Source organism: Acomys minous, assembly GCF_964271855.1.
Source record: "Acomys minous genome assembly, chromosome: 4".
Classification (NCBI taxonomy): Eukaryota; Metazoa; Chordata; class Mammalia; order Rodentia; family Muridae; genus Acomys; species Acomys minous.
This window is the reverse complement of record NC_140486.1, coordinates 26,832,793-26,848,192: the sequence shown is the minus strand read 5'-3', so window position 1 is coordinate 26,848,192 and position 15,400 is coordinate 26,832,793. Positions and strand designations below refer to the sequence as shown.

Below are 15,400 nucleotides of genomic sequence, written 5' to 3'. Positions count from 1 at the left end.
TTCAGGAACGCCAGGCGAGAGAGCTGACACTGTGACAATGAAGCAAGAAAAGCATTTGTATTTCAGCGTGGTTACCCTGGTAAGAGATGGGAACTGCTGCCCTAAGCCCTGCCTGTGGTACTAACAAGAGCTAGAGGCGACCAAGAGGAAAGAGCGCATCTAAGCCATCATCCTGTGGTCTGGCTCATAGCAAGGTCTGGTTCTGCGGGGTCCTGCTGTTTCCTGGGAAGTTGCCACAGCTTGAGAGCTTCAGGTCCCATCATCCTTGTATTTCTGGGGTGATCTGCCGATGAGACTTGATGTTTCTGGAGTCTAAGAATATACTTTTTGGTGTTTTCTTGTTTTGTTTTGTTTTTTGTTTGTTTGTTTGTTTTTCAAGACAGGGTCTCTCTGTGTTAGCCTTGGCTCTCCTGGACTCACTTTGTAGACCAGGCTGGCCTCGAACTCACAGCGATCCACCCTGCCTCTGCCTCCCGAGTGCTGGGATTAAAGGCGTGTGCCACCATGCCCAGCTCTTTTTGGTGTTTTTGTTTGTTTGTTTGTTTGTTTGTTTTTGTTTTAAAGATAAAGTCTCTCCATATAGCTAAGACCTGCCGTCTTCTGGTAGCCTTATCTGGGATCAAGACCCATCTTCTGGGGCCTGGAGAGATGGTTCAGCAGGTAAGAGCACTGGCTGCTCTTCCAGAGGGCCAGGGTTCAATTCCTATCACTTGCATAGCAGCTCACAGCTGTCTGTAATTCCAGTGGGGATCCAATGCTCTCGCACAGACATGCAAACAGGTGAAAGTAGGATTTGATCGTTTACAAATCTGCTTTATTTGGGGGTTCTTTAATGCCGATACCTCCCTTCTAATTCATTTACCCTAGAGAGGAGAGAAAAGAGGTTAATTGAGGCAGGAGAAGGTGACCTTTTCAGACTCAGTTCCTTGGATTCCAGAAGACCTGTTAAACAGCAAACCAGAAATCCAGCAAAAGCAACCACAGCAGCTGGAACCTGGCACCTTGGAGTGTTTCTCTTTTAGGAGTGTCTTGAAGCGGTGAACAGCCACTCAATGTGAAGCAATGTAAAAAAACCTAAAAGCCAAGCTCCTGGTTTGAGGCTCATACATATTCCCACTAAGAGTCCCTACCAGGATGTTTATCAGATGGCAAAGACCAGGCTCCCCCATGAAGCAGTTCCCCATCTAAGGGGCAAACATCATGTGCCCTCTCACAAGTCTGTTTGCAGCAGACAAACATCACATGCCCTCAACACAAGGATATTTCACATCCCATCCTTGGGATCAAAACAAAAACATGTTTACATTCACTACAGGTGAAACACCAGTGCACATAAAATTAAAAACTAAATAAATTATTTATAAAAAAAAACCCGTCTATCTGAGATCACAGGCATGCTCCACCATTCTCAGAGTCTTAGTGGTTTGGTTTGGTTTTGTTTTTTACCTTGCAGTGAGTGTTTATAGAGACACTCCTCTGCTGATTGACTCATCTGTGTGCAGAGATGAACCAGAATCAGGCTCAAAGTTTAAGGCAGCAAAAGAGACAGCTCCAGGCCCAGCTGAAGAGTCAGGAGTAGCTCTGTCAGCCTTGGGTCTTTCTCTAATGTGCTGTCAGTCACTCCTTTCCTGCGAGTACCGGCTTATCTGGGAACATCTTTCCGACTCAGGTGGTCTCTTATTACAGAGTCGCAGAACCCAGTACAGTTCCTCATACCGGGCAGATGTAAGTCCACTACACAAATCATCAGCACTTCCTTTACAGATGGAGAAACTGAGTCAGTCTCTCTCTGTCTCTCTGTCTCTCTCTCTGTCTCTCTGTCTCTGTCTCTGTCTCTGTCTCTCTCTGTCTCTCTCTCTCTCTCTCTCTCTCTCTCTCTCTCTCTCTCTCTCTCTCTCTGGCTCTCTCGCTCTCTCGCTCTCTCGCTCTCTCGCTCTCCCGCTCGCTTTCACCCCAGGTGCCATGGTCAAGGAAGGCTCCATTTGACAGGCATCAGGCAAGTGGGGCAGGCCGCTCTAATAAAGTGACTCAGTGGCTGGCGTAGGCAGCGGAATTTCTAAACATCCTGAGCGAGCCGGTGAAGGGAGGGAGCAGAGGGAAAGGAGGAAGAAAAACAAGAAACTTGGGGGAAAAGAAAGAGAGAGGAAGAAAAAAAAACCTGAAATTGAAAACAGACACACGCTTCCACCCTCCCTGCTCCACCTCCCCCCTTCCCCCAGCTTGGCCAATCAGAATCGGCCCTGCAGCCTTTCCCCCAAAGTGTGTGGTGGTGGTGGTGGGGGCACGTATAGCCCACAGTGGTGTGAGCACTGGGGCTGACTGTGGTCACAGTCCCGGCTGCCCTATCTGGGACCTAGGATTGCTCTGGGAGTAACTTTGAGAGAAAGGAGAACACAGAGGAGCCCAGAGCCAGAGCGGCCCAGACCAGTCGTCAGCCTCCTGCCTGCCAGCTAGACCCAGGGCGGCCCCTCCAGGCAGCTCCGCTCCTCCCAGAGGATGCTTTTGGAGTGAGGAGGGGCCGGACTACTCCTCGCCCCTGAGCACCCTCTCCATTCCCCCGCTTCTCCCAGGGCTTTCCGCGATCAGGCCAGCCCTTTCACTGCTGCCCATTTTGGATCCAGTAAAAAAAAAAAAAAAAACCAGAGGACAGCGAGGAGGACTTCCTGGAGGGGGTGATAGCACACACCAGCAGCCATCTCTAGCCGGGTAAGTCCAGGGAAGAGAAAAACCCATCCCATGTCCCCCTCCCTTCCTAGCCTGTGCCTGTTTGTGCAGTGGGGGTGGGGGTGGGGGACAGAAAAAAAGTGACAAAACCAGAGGGGAGGAAGGCAGGGACTCCCCTTGACGGCAGGGCCGTCCCCTCTACCCACCATAAGTGGCTACTGACCCCTCAATCCTGCTGCCTACCCCACCTCTTCAGATACCCCCATACCTTTCAAGATCCGACATACCTGGAACCTCCAAGGTACAGCCAGTCTGTGGGGGTGGAGTAGGGAGAGGTAGCAGGAGCAAGGGACGGGAATCCAAGGTGGTCAGCAGCTTTTACAAAAGTGGAGACTTCAGGATCCTAACGTCTGTCCCTTGGACCAAGGCTTGTGCCTAAGACTGTCTGGCTACAGGCCAGCCAACAGCCAGGCGGACTTTGGAGATTTTAAATAGATTTGCAAATTTTCCAGATTCCTAAGACTTCCTTCCAAACCCCTAGCCACTGAGAAAATTCTGGCTCACAGAGTTGTGGACCGAGGGAAGCTTACAAACCGGCCTAGTTACTGGTCATGTGTCTGGGGTGGGGTCTAGTTCCGGGCCGCGGGGTCTGGGGGCTCCTTTGTGAAAGGGGGGTTGAGGCTGTGTCTTTTCAGTCTGTCACAGTGTTTCCCTATTTGTTCTGTCCCTCGGGGCCTCTGTTCCTTCTCCACTCTATCCTAAATGTCTGAACCGAGTTGGATCACACTTCCTTCTTGCCCAGAAAAGCTCGGTCACTGCAGAGGGACTGAACCCAGGATGCAGAGTGTACCCTGTGATGCTCACCTGCTCCCTGAGGCAGGCATGGTTTCTTCCTTTAGTTGATGGGACAGCCACCTAGTTTAGCCACAGCCCAGCAGCAGGGCTGAAGTGACAGTACGCTTCCTCTACCCCAGACGACTCGGGCCCTAGGTTCCCAGCCTGGTTTCTTACTTCCAAATGGTTAGACTCCAGGATCTGTGAAAGGAATTTACACCACCCTGAACATAGGCATTTGTCCTCACCTCCGTTCTGCTTGGAATCCTCTTCCTCATCACTTCTCTCTCCTGGACCCTCCAACCATATCTCTTCTAGGCAGCCCTCCCTCAAGAGCACCCTACCTACCACTTGGCCTCTCTGCTCTATCTGTTTGTACACCCCAGCCTGTGTGGACACAGCTCTTGATGCTTTGTGGTCCACCTCTGTGCCCAGCTCCAGGTTGGCAGTGGGAATGTGGCGGCCAGGAGGAAGGGTTCACTGAAGCCTCCAACAGGTCTTTCTAAAGTGATGAGTCCCTCCCCTGTCTCCCGGCAGAAGGCCCTGGAGCCATAGGGTGCAGGCAGTCACGGTGGTATTGCCATGGGTGAGCTTGCTGCGCACCCACTTTGTATTCCTTACAGCAAGGCGTCAGAGTGAGTTTTGTTACTCGTGTTTGCAGACGAGGAAACCAAGGCTATGGGACTCTAGGCTCGCACAACAGAGCTAGTGTTTAGGCTCAATGGAAGTAAACCCAAAGGCTGTACCCCATACATCCTGGCAGTGCGTCATCAGGGTATTCTCACTCACTCTTCTCCGGTTGCTCCCTGCTGACTTCCATCATCCCCAGCAGAAAGTATAGATCAGGCCTAGATGCTTCAAGACCCCCGTGTCTAGTCCTGAGCGAAGAGGGAGTCTGTCTGGCAAGCACTTGAGACAACAGCATGGCAGTGCAGTGTTATCAGCAGCCCTCTTTCCTCTGTCGGGCGGGGGGGGGGGGGAAGCTGGGTTTGTAATTGCTAGCAGATGTGGGGAGGCTGTGGCAAGCCCAAGGGATTCAAAGTGAGAAGCTCATTCTTACATAAGCACCCTGTGGCTAGCCTGGCATCCCTGGCCTGCTCCGTACCTAGAGGCTGGGAGCACTTTGATCAATACCAGGTGTTAACTTTGTTTTGAGACAGGGTCTTTCTATGAAGTCCTGACTCTGACCGTATTGGAGCTCGCTATATAGATCAGGTTGGCCTTAAACTCACAGAAATCCACCTTTCTTTGCCTCCTGAGGGCTGGGACCAAAGGTGTGTGTTACCATGCCAGGTCAGGTGTTGATTTTTTTGATTTTACTGTTGGCTGAGAGTGCGACCCTGGGTCAGCCCGTTGCTTCTCTGTGAACACTGTGACAGTTTGTGGGTTTACCAAGATGTAAGGTATTAGCCTGATTTCTGCAACCTGTGGCCACAGCTGAGAGAAGTTAGTGTTCCCTCCTCTTCTGTGCATCAGCATCCAAATAGGGAAAAGACCCGCAGCCCTAAAGAGCTCTGACTGTGGAAGTGACTGAGACACCTTGAGCTTCTAAACCGATTGGCTCCCAGACTAGATGCCCTCGGGCTGTAAGAGGGAATTTGCCTTTGTTCTAGACAAGCTTCACAGTATGGTGGAGAGGGAGGAGAGAGAGAGAGAGAGGGAGAGAGAAGCCATAGGCATTTCAGAAAGGCCCATCTGTTTCTTCTAGATGGTTCAGGATCCTGGGCAGTGGGTCATTACAATGGGACTATTTCCATAGTCAGCTCACCCAGGAAGCAGAGTCCTTCCCCAGGGGCCAGCCCTCTGTGGTACCTCAGCTAGTGTGAGCAGAGCCAACAGCTGAACAGTCATTGTGGGAGGTGGTTGTTGTTGTTTTTCGAGACAGGGTTTCTCTGTGCAGCTTTGGCTGTCCTGGAACTCACTCTGTAAACCAGGCTGGCCTCAAACTCAGAGATCTGCCTGTCTCTGCCTCCAAGTGCGCCATCACCACTTGGCGGAGAAATGTGTGTGTTTTAACCTTGTTTCTGCCTTGAAGAGACCTTCAAGTTTTCTCTTTGGTCCTTAGTGCTTGGCATTCAGAAAGCTCATACGTATTTACTAGGCTAACTAAATCTTGCAGTCTTAGGGAGTAGATACAAATTCTCCCCCATTTTATAGAGGAGCAAGTGCCCAAGAGGCTAAATCAGTTGCCCAGAGTCCCACAGACAGGACTAGCATTTGGGTGTTTCTGATTTCAGAGCCTTAGGAGGAAAGCCTGCATGGGGTCTGGGACCCAGTATAAACTCCAAGAGCTTGCCTCATCTGTCCTCAGGGTTCCAGAGGGGGGCGGGCTCAGAACCCAGGATGCCATGTGACCATGGGCCTCAGTCCTCTCTCAGTTGAACAAAGAGGTTGACCCCGATGATCACTAAGCTCCCTGCCACCGCAGAACAATTCCAGGATTCCAAGCCCTGCCAGCCCAGATTGGCAGCCGCACAGGCCCTGCTGTGTACTCAGGGATCATGCATATTTAACTTTACAATGAAAGGGTTTTTTTTTTCCTTTCTACACATTGCAGAAAGAGGTCTGGATCAATGGCTGCTAATGGAAAACCTTAACCTGCAATAAGGAGGAGAACTTTCTAACCTGAAGAAGGCTCTTTAATGTACTCAATTTCCCATCCCAGGGCGTGTTCCTGCAGAATCTACATGCCTGTTTTCTTGAGAGCAAGGAGGCCTGGGAAGTGGGTTGTGACGGCTGTGTAAGAAAGACCTTGTAGATCCTTTCCAGGGCTGAGCTTTGATTTGAAGAGGAAGCGGGCTTTGGCCCAAAACAAAGAGGGGCATTGGTAGGAGTGGTGGAAAGGGACCCCCCAGGGACACACCCCTATGGGAGCAGATGTAGAATTCACACACTTGCCACTTCTTGCACAGAAACTCACCAGGTAGCCTCTCCCCCGACCCCAGTCTTGGGGTCCGAGACTCAAAAAACAGCTTCCCGAACACCTGGACCTGGCCCCAAGGCTCTTCCACTCCCAAGCACTTTCTCCGGGCACAGCTAATGCTCAGCCTGATATAGGTGGGTGAAAATCAAAGTATGTCTGTGTACGGCTTTAATCACAGTAATTCCCTCACTCTTGCCTCAGAGTGCGACTGTTTGATGTCTTGATGCTTGACGCTTTCATCTGCTGGAGGTTCCAGCTTCTCCATTCTGTGATGGACAGCGCTGTCCCTGGGGAGGGTCAGAGGCTCAAGAATTGTCCGAATTTCAGAGATGAAAAGGTTTTTGGGCCTCATTTGGTTTGATTTCCCAATGGTATGGGGTGGACTCAAGGTCAGAAAAAAAAAAAAGAAAGAAAAGAAAAAGAAAAAAAAGGATGTGCCTCAAGCCATGCAAATCACAGGTGATGGGAACAGACCTGTGTTCATACCACCACACAAAAGACCCAGAGGGATCCCAGCTCCATACACTGTCCAGGGACCAGCCTCCATGTCTCCCTGGCGGGGTAAGGTTACAGGGCAGATTTTTGCAAAAGAGGAACAAAGCTCTCCTCAACCCCAAACCTTCTTTCTCTCCGGGGTCTCAGGTATCCCAGGTTGGCCTTGAACCAGCTTAGTAGCCAAGGATGACCTTGAACTCTCTGATCCTCCTGCCTCCACCTCCTGAGTGCTAGGATTCGAAGCATGTCCCACCATGCCCAGTTTTATGCAGTGCTCGGGACCATGACTTCTTGCAGAGCAGTTGCTCTGCTGACTCGGCCACAGCCCAGAGAGCCTTCTGGTGTGGTCTCTGGATCATGAAACTTCCAGCCCCATCACTTCTCCACTCGGACCATAGTTTCCTCTTTATGAAGAAGGGAAGAAGAAGGGAAAGAGAAGTGGCTCCAGAGGCCCACCTAGCTCTGTTTTTATCACTGAAAGCCCTTTCCAAGCCTTATGGCATTGGACTCTTCCTCCTCCTTTTCTAGAAAAGCTCTACCGACTGACCGCCCGCTCCCCTACACACCCCCTCCTGCCAGGTTTCATAAGGCTGTTGGTCATGTTTTGTTGGTGACCTTGTTGCTTTCCTTTCCTGGAAAGTGGGTCTCCAAGAACTGTAGTCCTACCAGTTCCTCTTCTCTTAAAGTTGAGCTTAAATAGTACCGAGGCAGCAGGAATGCAGAGGCAGGCAGATCTCTGAGTTCAAGGCCAGCCTGGAGAAGAAGAAAGAAGAAAGAAGAAGAAGAAGGAGGAGGAGGAGGAGGAGGAGGAGGAGGAGAAGAAAGAGAAGCAGCAGCAGCATCCCTGCTTCTCATTTTACACCTGCCCCACAAACTATATAGCTGCTCCAGCTGGGGGCTTCCAGCTGGGTTTGGGATGGCCTCATTCTGGGGACTGGACTCTGACTCCACCGTCCTTCTGCCAACTCACAACCTCCCATGAAATACCTGTTCATGTCACTCCTCTACCTGCCCCACTCGCTCACACCCTTGCTTGCTGTCATGGCATTATCGCCGTCACTAGCTAGCCATTCACCACCACTCTGTTAAAACCCTGAAAATCGATTTGTTGATATATATATCCAGGGCAGTGTCCAAACGCTCCCCCAGTGCTCCCAACCTTTCCCAAAGGCTTTCCCTTCTTTAATGCCTGTCACCTATCGTTTTGCCTGATAAACCTCAGCTCTAATCTAACAGATCCATCGCTGCCCTTCCCCCAAGATGCCTTTCCACTCTCCAAAGGTTGTTCCCACGGAGCACTGTGGAGCGGCCTGGCTGGCATCATCTGTAATAGAACCCAACTGAACCCCAGAGGCCAGCCTCCCAGACTTAGAGATGCTACCATTTACTGGTCAGGAGAGCACGCCATAGGTTCCTCATCACTCTGAGCAATCATAGTAACAGCAAGAAGGCTCTTGTGCCCCTCTTCACAAAACACCACTCAGCGAAGCTAACCTCAGAGTTGGCCACACAGTGGCCGGGTAGGAGAAGTGGGATTGGATTAAGTGGCATTAAGATGGAAAAGCTCTCCCAGCCTGCCTGAGCTTCCTCCCATACCATTCCCTTGCCCTGGGTGGCAACAGGACCAGCCCATTGCCTTTAGGATACCGTAAGTCTGTCTGCGCCGCTCTCACCAGCTGCCTGTCCTATCACCAAGAGGAAAAGAATCACCCTTGTCTGCCCAACCCAGTCCCAGCCTAGAGAACACTGTCACTAGGGGATAGCTGAGGACCAGGACTGAGGACTAGAAGAGCCGACTCCCAGGTGCCATTCCATCCTGTGCTATGTGAACATCAGTGGAACATCTACGATAGGCTCAGTTGCACGCGTACTGGAGAAATTGGGAGAGGCCCCAAAGAGTCATTAGGTATGTTGCCTGAGTTGTGGGAGATCAAATTGAGGGACAGAGAAGACTTGGCTGACAGCCATGGACTGGGAGCCATCTATCAGATTTAGCATATTCCTAGGCTGGCTTACTTGGTAGCTGAATACACTCCTGACTGAGCTTCAGTTTAGTTCAAGGGGGTGGAGCCTCCGCAGATCTCATCCTATCTACAGCTCCCACTTCCCAAGAAGCCCTTCTTGGAGCTTCCTGAGCCATCTTCTGTATCGCCTGCTTCCTTTCTCTGTCCAAGCTAGTCTACCAGGTCTCAGCTATGCACTCTAGGCTGGCTAAGTGAGTGACTTCCCCAGGTTGGGGAGAGGGACAGAGGATTGACTTCACGTTGGGCTAAGAGGCCTCCTCCAAGCATCTACTTGTGGGATTTTGTGGGAACTTCATCCAGAGCCCCGGTGTCTCAGTACGAAGGCCCGATTTTATAGCCTGGATGGAGAGTGAGACATGGAGAAGGCAAGTTAACAGTCAGAGGGAGAACCAGAGGGTGAAGCCTGCAGGAAGAGATAGGGAAGAGATGCTGAGAAAGTAGGAAGGTGAAGGAAACAGACACTTTTTCCTCCCACTTCACTTACTTCCCAGAAGGGTTCTGAGGGGAATCTCAATGTTCTATAACTGGCAAGGATCAGTGGCGGGGGTTTCTCCTTGATCAGCTGCTCCTGCCTAATCTGTGGGTTATGGGCTGGTGTGGGAAGGCCTCGTGCTGGTGGGTCAGCAGGAATGGGATTCGAGGCCCGCCTGCCCCCTGCCCACTTGGCTCTGAGAACACATTCTCCATGAGGCCCCCCCCAGCCCACGGCTGATCCCAACGGTGGCGGCCAGGGAAACAGAAGGTTTGCTTGTTTGGGCCTGCTGTACCCCTCCCAGCCCCAGCCTGGGACCCCTCTCAGGGGCTCCTTTGGCTGCCAGGGCCTGGTGCTCTAGGTTGCCATGGCACCAGCCCAGGATGAAGCTCGAGAGAGTTGGGGGGCAGGGAGGGCAGCCGAGGGAGGTGGAGGCTGGAGCTCTGGAGCTTCCTAGGCTCTGGCCCTCTGTGACTGTGTGAGAGATGATAGGCCCATAGTGGCAGGCCCAAGGCAGAGCTGGCAACCCACTGAGCCAGGTGGCCTACATGTTCTCTGTCTCGCAGCGGCCCTAGTGACAAGACCAAACTGGGCTTTTCCTCTGCAAGACTGTTTTCTACACAGAGGCTAGTGTAGACTTGACTGGCCTTGAACTTTCTATGTTGAAGCTGGTCTCCAACTCCTAGAGATCTTCCTGCCTCTGCCTCCTGAGTGCTGGGATAAGAGGCCACCACCGTGCCACCATGCCAGGGCACCAGCCACCGTGCTGGAGCTACGGATCCCTCTCTTAATTTGGCTGACGATGGGCTCTACGCTGAAGTCTCAAAAGGCTCTGACTCCTGTCTCTACTTCGTCTTCTGAATTGGTGTGTGACCTCAAGGGCGCAGGTCCCCTGCCCACCACCCTCTGTGAGGCCAGGAGCAGGGCCCTGACCTTGGGGGGGCCCTCCTGTCCCTGATATCTTCAGAAAGGAGCAGTTTCCTGTGGATAGAGTTATTTCTAGGTGAGAGATTGGTTGCCTTGCTCACTGGTTAAGAAAACAGGCTTTGGGCCCAAAGCAGCCTGGGTTTGCATACTCTCCTAGGTCCTCTGATTATTGGTCATGTGACTTTGGGCAAGTCACCAAACCTCCTTGAGACTCAGTATTCTCCTCTATGAGATGGGTGTAATGGGCACACACACACATACACACACATACACACACACTTGTTGTGTGGATGGAACACAATCCCTGAATCACTTCATTGGGCAGAATGTCTGGCTCCTAATTAGTTGGGGCTTTTATTTGTTTTCAGATTGGAGCAGGGAGCGAGAAGAGAGGTGTCATTCGGTGGATATGGGAAAGCTGCTGGACAAAGAAGTAGGGCACAGAGTAAGACAGACTGTGCTCAGTATAATGAACCCGCCATGGTAGTCTGGCCTTTGAGCATCCTGAGCTATCTGGGTAGAAAGGGCCATAGCGGAAGTGGTGAGATTCCAGTCTCAGACTGTGTGCAATTGCAGAGAGTGAGGGAAAGGGCATATGTGGCCCCTACTGGCCCTCACATTGTAGCACCTATGACCGTCTCTATTCCAGTTTGGTCTAGTTCATAGGAAAGTGTGGAGAAGTCCAGAAATAGGAATGAACAGACAGCAGCCATGTTTTTCTTTCCTTCTTTCTTTCTTTTTTCTTTTGTTTTCTTTTGGTTTGGTTTTTGAGATAGGGTCTCTCTGTGTTAGTCTTGGCTGTCCTGGACTCGCTTTGTAGACCAGGCTGGCCTTGAACTCACAGTGCCTGCCTCTGCCTCCTGAATGCTGGGATTAAAGGCATGTGCCACCAAGCCTGACCAGGCAGCAGCAGACATGTGATTGGTGTGTGGTTGGTGCTGCCTGGGCTCCCACTGTCCCTTCTGGAGGCCTGTAACTGTTAGTCCTGCAAAAACCACAGTGAGTGAGAGGGTATTGGGCCCGTGTGCTGTGTGCCTGAAGGCAGCCTGCCAAGGATTTTACACTGTAGCCTCAGCTGGGCAAATGATGTGTATCCTTTCTATACCTCAGTCTCTTGAGAGACAGGAAAGCAGCAGGGTATGGTGGGTTGGGTTGAGAACCTGGCAATATCATCAGGTGAGACCTTAAACAGGCCCTCTGTGACTGTGCAAGGGGTGCTGGGCCCGGAGGGGATGGCCCAAGGTAGAGCTCTTTCTGTCCTGGAACTCTCCAAGGCCAGGCAAGTTCCTGTTTCTTCTGAAATAACTGGCAAGGGAGGGCCCAGGTGAGATCCTGGAGACTTGAAGCCAGGGCTCCTGGGGCATCTGCAGAGCCAGGCTCTACAGCCCGGGGAATAAAGCAGTGCTGGCTGAGCCTGAGGCCAGTGAGGCGCCTGAGGCAGGGGGCAGGCAGGAAGTGCTTGCTCTGCTCGCTGGGCTACGGGCAGAAGCATGGTTGGGCCTCCCATCCTCCTCTCTGACCTCCTTCCCAGCCTGGTTCCCAGCATTCCTGGGGACCCAGACCCCCTCCCTGGGGCCCCTAGAGCTGTCAGATACACACTGAGCACTTTCCCACAGGCTGTTCCGCCATCACCCAACCCCCAGCACACACACTCTGTGGGGGTGGGGTGGAGGGTTGGGATTGGGGGTGCTGTTGGTGGTGGCGGCGGGGGCGGGCGGGGAGTCACTTCCTTCTTTATCTGCCTGGCTCCTTTCCAGACAGATGTTTCGTTTAATTTTGGACTTCAAGAAAATAGGCCATTTCTTTTCCATTGTGCCCCAGGGGAGGCCTCCTGGGGAGAGGAGCACAGACCGAATGTGGTACCCCGGGGAGCTAAGAGGACAGTGACCTTCCTCCTTCAGCAGCGAGGAGCAGAGGTAGGGCCAAGAGTTAAGTGATGGCTCCTCTAGCCATGGCTCAGAAGTAGCCTTTACCTGAGTGCTACAGAGAGTCATAGACAGGTAGGGGAATGCCAGGGTGCTGCAGAGAGAGGGAGTGGGGACAGGCGAGGTGGCAAGGGACCGAGAGACAGCGCTGAGGAGATGGGCTCTTTTCCTTCGCAGCTTTCTCTTCCCAGTTGTAACTGTAGTCTCTCTCTCCAGTCCCTTCTCTGGCTCCCAGGATTGGAGTGGGGGGTGGGGGTGGGGTGGGGGGCAGCTCCCTGACTGGAACTGTAAGATCACCCCCACATCAGCTGGCTCTGGGAAGGCTAGAAGTGCCAAACTCTGTCGGGTCCTGACCAGGCTGTTGTCACTTGCTCACTGTCCAGCTGCTAGACAAGGATTTTGTCCCTGGTCGCAGATTCCTCTTAACCCCCACACAACTCCCAGCCTAGAGCTGGCTGCTTCTTCTAAGCTGAGTCATGGCATCGTAGCCTGGGCTGGGGAGACTCACTCCACCCCCACCCCTAACCCAGCATTCCATGTCCATAGGGCAAGGGTCCTGAGGGCCATGTCAGCCGGGAAAGTTCTTCCATTCTCTTGTACTGGCCTGTAATATAGGTGGATGACAGAGAGAAAATAACCTCCTATCCTGCCATTTATCTAGGGGCTGTGAAGGGCCCCTGATTCAGAAGACAGGACAAGGCCAGGAAACAAGCTCGTGTCCCGCATTTGCCGGTGATTTAGCAGGTCATACCTCTGAATCTCTGTCACGGGTCTCCCCCTGTCTGGGACAGGTTAAGGAAAGTGACTGTTCTGTGGAGAGGCGGGGCCACATGTAGCTAGACTCTAGACTGTGAGTGAGTGCTAGGAGTGGGACCCCAGGCAGAGAGTTGCAACAGCTCGTAAGTCATTAAAGCCCATCTTGCAGAGACCCAGCGGGACTTCTCTTTTCCTTTGCCCTAAGCCTTAGTTTCCCCACCTGTACAGTGAGCCCCAGAAAGGGATGGGAGAGATGCTTCCTAGCGGCAGGGGATTTCCATTCCAAGATTCTGACCTTGTGACCCCAGGACTGGGCCTCCTACTTGGGTCCCTTGTTTATTTAGAACAAGGTGGGAGTGAGGCTGGTGACACCGAGTGCACCAAGTGCCCCCTGTGAACCGCAGCTGGCTTTCTTCTCTCCCGTCTAGCCTAGCTGCATTTCTGCCCGGCCTGTTCTCTGTCTCCACTCAGTGCCCACAAAACCCTCCACACTTGAAACCAGCTCAGAGGCCACTGTTAAGCCTGCGCACGGTCTCATTCTCATCTTAGAACGTGGCTCTATGCCCCTGTCATGTGATGCACTCCTGGACTCTGCATCTCTGAAACCTTCCTCTTACCGTCACCAAGTCCTGCCGACCTCAGCTATACTGATCTCAAAGCCATCTGTTTCAGTCGGTCCCTACCCACTGCCCACTGCCCAGCCAGGCACTGCAAAGAGGGAACCCTGCAGGGGGTGGCAGGCAGTGGAGAGGCATGCTGCCTCATCACAGTCTCTCCTCTTGTCTGGTCTGCATTTCTTGGCCATTTTCCAAAGCAGTTCCCACCTCAGCTTTCTTAGCTTTAAAGTGGGAATAACAGTTCTCTGCCTTGGAGCTGCCTGAGGATCGAGTGATACGATACATTGCCAAGCACCACACAGCAAATGCGGCTTATCGCTCCTTTATGCTTGTGCCCAGATACATGTGCAGAGGACAACTGTGATCCTGTATACACGTTTATTTGTCCTATGTGGGGAGGGGGGACATGAGTGACTGTTATGCACGAGTGCACCTCTGATGGACACATGGTAAAGTACCCAAGTGTCGGTCTGTGCAATGTGCACGTGTACTGGGCCCTGAGTGAGCTGGGTGCACGTGTGTCTTGTGTGGGCATGCACATGGTCCGTGTCTGCGTGAGGGTTGGGCAAACACCCAAATAGCTACAGCACACACACACACACACATGTGTGCGCTGTGGAAGAGCGTGTGAGAGAGTGCGTGGGCAGCATCTGGACTCCGTGCATGTGTTTACCGTGTGCAGGCCTCCCTCTGGCAGCAATGCAGGCCCCCCTCCCCTTCCCAGACGCTTGTGTCGTGGGAGCCTCGGGACCCCGAGGGAGGAAAGCTGATGCTGGCGGATGTGGCCAAGATGGGCTAGATTTATTTAGATTAAGTTGGTGGGAAAGGAGTGGGGGAATTGTGTGTGCTTGTGAGTGGGAATGCTGAGGCTCTGAGGATGACTCCCAAGCATGCTTGCTCCCCTGGGCCTCACTCCGATTCCCTAAGGGGTGCCTCAGCTTTGTTGTGAGAAGCTGAGCAGACCCCTGTCTCTGGACCTGGCCTGAACAGGGGCAATCCTGAGGGCTTTCTGACCATAGCAAGAGAGTGAGATTTGGGGATTTTCTCTGCTTTAGCAGACTTACTGTATCCAGCAAGGCGGGTAGGGCGTGCCTGCCCATGTTGACCTAGGTGACCCTTTTCTGGAGCACAGCTCCCTCTCTTGAAGAAAGGAAACTGTAGAGACATGCCATCAGAGCAAGTCAGCTGGCTGCCTGGCCCTTGCTGAGGTTGTTCAGAACACAGCAGTCCCCAGAAGCACAAAATGCTCCATAAGGCACAGAAAGGACAACTGGGGTATCCAGAGCCATTGAGATGGCCAGGAGGTTATGCTGGGTGCCTGAGCCCCACTCTGATGAGTCCTCGGTCTGTACGTAGCTTACTTTCCATGCCACCCTTCTATACCCCAAGTTCATTTGGTGGGAAATCACCTGAAAAACCATCTCAGTTGTACAGAGGAGGAAACTGTGGCCATTTAGACAGTGTGTCTGGTTCTCCACCCAAGGTCAGTGGGGTGAAATGGGTCGCAGAGTCCCAGGTACTGTGGCCTCGAACATGTCATCTGCACGCCTGACCAGCCATTTCTTCCTCAGGTCACCACATTGAGAGTAATGGTGGCCAGCGCCTTCTCTTTAATAAGTCAAAAAGGCACAACGCCCTAAAAACAACAGCTCTTTAAGATGACAATCACAGAGCTAGGCAGTGGTGGTGCACGCCTTTAATCCCAGCACTCAGGAGGCAGAGGCAGGAGACAGGTCTCTAGTTGGAGCCCAGCCTGGTCTACA

The 15,400-nt window shown here is 52.5% G+C and overlaps 1 protein-coding gene across 3 annotated transcripts in view; it reads left to right on the top strand.

The window, feature by feature from the left end:
• The first annotated feature begins 2,233 nt into the window (after window positions 1-2,233).
• PDGFRB (platelet derived growth factor receptor beta) overlaps window positions 2,234-15,400 on the top strand; it is a 39,258-nt gene continuing 26,091 nt past the window's right edge. The window contains exons 1-2 of one of the 3 annotated variants that reach the window (XM_084778048.1): window positions 2,234-2,706; window positions 12,161-12,255. The gene's annotated coding sequence lies outside the window, so the exon portion shown is untranslated. Of the gene's footprint in view, window positions 2,707-8,592; window positions 8,823-12,160; window positions 12,256-15,400 lie in introns of all 3 variants that reach the window. The other 2 variants (XM_084778047.1, XM_084778046.1) reach the window with 2 other exon arrangements.